We start from the raw sequence: 3,653 nt of genomic DNA, 5'->3' as shown, positions 1-3,653 counted from the left end.
TGGTTATACACTTTGATATCATGAGCAGTAGTATCCAATGAAATTACTATGTGTCATATATTACGTCCACTGTCGAAAGCTGATATGGAATATTACTATGTATTCTTAGTAGTTCCAATTGTTTATCTTCTCTCATAATAATAACTTAATTTCTTGAAAAGCATGGGAATGGAGCCCTATCTTTAAATCGGCAAAAGTTCCGGCCTATCACAAGGAGACTTGACACGAACACACCGCAGCCTCCCAAAACACACATATGCACTCACCACACTCATACATGTCGCACGCACGGGAGGCCGTCCTTAAATGACCTTAGATGTTAATAGGACGTTAAACAAAATAAACCAAACCAAACCAAACCAGAGCTATTACTTAGTATTTGAAATATGTCCTGTTACCCAGTGTATAGCTTTAAATCACTAATACATGTAACTGTTGACAAATGTGTTTTGGGTATAAAATGTACCATGTGTAAATATGGTAAATATCAGAAAACTTGTGATAATTTAAATCAAATTTGGAGAGAATATAGGTTTCTAATTGATTATAGTCATATGCATATATATTGATGATTTGTATTATGTAGTGATAATGTGCAAGCTGAAAGTATGTCGCATTGGTACTATATTGATGACCAATTTGACATGTGACCTTTGGTGACTAATAAATGAATAACATTTCTCTAGTCATATACATCGGAAAACAGTGAAAATATTATGAGATGAAACAGGAAACAATTCTCAAAATTTCATTTGAAACGATCAATACACAAAGTCAGGAAAATTCATTGAAAAGTTGAAAATACAGAGAATATATAGCAAAATAAAAAAAAATAAGACTGAAATTCGCAAGGAACTGTATATACAAACAAGCTGGATTTCTAATCAACGTCCAGAGAGCTACGAGGCCCTTGGCCTCTTGTTGACTATGCAACCAGTATCATTACACATAATTAGTGTTATTCCCACTTTTGATCAGTTTCATATGTGGAATTAGCCAGAGTTTCTATTGGCCTCGTCTGGCACACTACGATATGAAAACGTGGAATTTTCCGACAGCTGACAATAAAATCGGGAATGACATAACACTTACATATATGTATAAATGAGATATTTATTTACCCCAGTATACCCATTTAGTCCCATCTAGGTGTTTTATTCAGTCCTTATAGACCCTCGCTTTACGCTAGTCAATATTTCATTCTGGATTCGACGCCATGTTGCTAACTATACATTGTAGGTCGCGGTCGGCCTAATTACCTAACCATGTGCGATGATACAACTTTTATTTCTATAGATTTTACCGCTTATAATTAAGAAATTATGAATTTTTGAATTTAATATAACAGGTTTTGTGAAATAATAAGCTTAGTTTTCTTGATTCAAACTACTTTAGAAGAAAAACACAATAAATTATATATGGTCTTTTCGGTCCATTGCGTTCCGATTCGGGTTGTTAGTCGTACTGTCACTTACAAAATGGCAGGTCAACAGCGTGAAATTTTGACTAGCGTAAAGCAAGGGTCTATACTGACGGAATAAAACACCTAGGTGGGACTAAATGGGTGATCTGGGGTAAATAAATATCTCATTTATCCATATTGGTAAGATACGTGCGATTTCACACCGGTTTTATTGTATTTACACCTTATATCTTAGCGACACCAAACGGTGACGGCACATTCAATGTTTTCATATAGTAGGCTAGTGCGTTCTGGCCCTACACCAGAAATGTATGCAAATTATATCCTTACTTGGATTAAAGTTGTTTGAAATGATAAATGATCATCACACAGTGATTCTTAGATCTACTACTCAAGAAATAACTCCCATCAAATCTACTTTCTTTTACCTGTCAGCGACACACAGCGGAATTTTTACAGTTCTTTATATATCTAAATATACTAGACATTATCTATGTCCCCTCTAGACTACGACTAGTGACAAAAAAAAATCATCATATTTTCAAGCTAAGTAAAACTGATGTTTAATTCTACGGCAATAAAGTTGAAAAAAAAAAAAGGGAAAAACCTCGTCCCTTAAAAATCAATAGGTTGAGGGGTGAGAAACAAATTTCTCCCAAAAGTTTTCCAATTACATAAATTTAAAAACCAGATGGGAAAAAACCCTTGATCCCCTTGCCTTTGGGGCCCCTCATTTTTGATGGGATTTTAAAAAATTTTCACCCGTTTTGTATTAACCCCGGTTAAAGGGGAATTTTTTCCTTCCCGAACCCTTATTTCCCTTCCTTTTAAAATGGGGGGAAAAAGGGTAAAGATTAAAGCAACGGTTTTGAAAAATGATTTTTAAAAATTTAAGAAAAAAACGAAACTGCCAATTTGGGTAATGAATTAAAACCCGCATTTTTTATTTTGGGTCCAAATGGCATGCCCTTTGAAAAAAAAAAAAAACCCCCTCCAAAACCCCCCCGCTTTCTTTTTTAAAGATCGAGGGGGATCCTACAAAAAAAAATTTCGGCCTTTTGAAATAAAAGGGGCCCAAAACCCCAAATTTTTGAAAATTTATTTGTATCCGGGGCTTTTTTTTTGCTAATTTTGTTTAAAGGATGTTTTTAAAATGAATTTGGGGAAAAAATTTAATCTTTTTAGTTTTGGGAAAACTTTTTAAATTTAAAAAAATTCCTTTTTTCCCCCGTTCTTTTTTCCCAAAATTTCCCCCTTCTGTTTTTTAAATTTTTTTGGGGTATTTGAAAGAAAAAAAAATTTTTGTCCAAAAAATTTAGGTTGGGTTTTAAAATTTAAAAATTTTAAATCTTGCCGAAAATTGAAAAATGACCTTAAATGAAAGTGAAATTTTTTTGGGGCGGGGGTTAAAATAAAGGGCCCCCCCACTTAAAAAACATTTTTCCTTTTTCAGTTCCCCAGGTTTTCGAAACTTCCAAAACCCCATTGAATCCCGCAATTTTGGTTTATTTTTGTGGTCCGAAAAAAAGGGGGATCCGGGGCCTCGAAAAAATTTTTTCCCCCTTTTTTAAATTCCCCCTTTTTTTTTCTAAATTCCAAAGTTCCTATTGCCCCGAAATTTTTTTTTTTTGTTATTTTTCGGGTGAAAAATAAATCCCCCGAAAAAAACCCCAATGCAAAAAATTTTTTAAAATTCCCCCTTCTTTCTAAAACTTGTGGACCCCAAATTTCCGGAAATTTGTTTTTTTTTAAAGGGGTCTAAAATCCAAGAGGGCCGCCAAACCCCATCTTGAAAAACCTTTAAAAACTTCTTCTCCATTTCCCATTGGGCCATTGAGCTAAAATGGGTGGGTTGTAAAGGGAAAGGGAGGGCCACAAAGTTTTTTATTTTTTTGGGCCTCGTAAAAACTTTGACTGGCACATGGCGGGCCATTTTGTAACATTTTGCGCAATCATGGTTTTCCCCTGAAAACACCTATTTCAAACTTCTCAATTCCCCCCCGGGGGATTCGCTCTAACTCCCCAAAAAAACCTTTGTGGTCCCGACCAATGTTGTTTTTTTTTGGGGCGGGTTCCAAATCAAGATGGGGCCCCATGGCACTTTCCATTTTAAAATTTTTCTCAAGAATCATTTACTAAACCCAAAATTTAAAATAAGGTTTTTTTTTTTTTAATTTTTTTGGGGAAAAACCAAAAGGGGCCCTTAAACCCCCCTTTCTTTTTAAATTTT

The sequence above is a fragment of the Pecten maximus genome, chromosome 15 (genome assembly GCF_902652985.1).
Source record: "Pecten maximus chromosome 15, xPecMax1.1, whole genome shotgun sequence".
Lineage (NCBI taxonomy): Eukaryota > Metazoa > Mollusca > Bivalvia > Pectinida > Pectinidae > Pecten > Pecten maximus.
The sequence above is the reverse complement of the archived record's forward strand: the minus strand, read 5'-3'. Positions refer to the sequence as shown.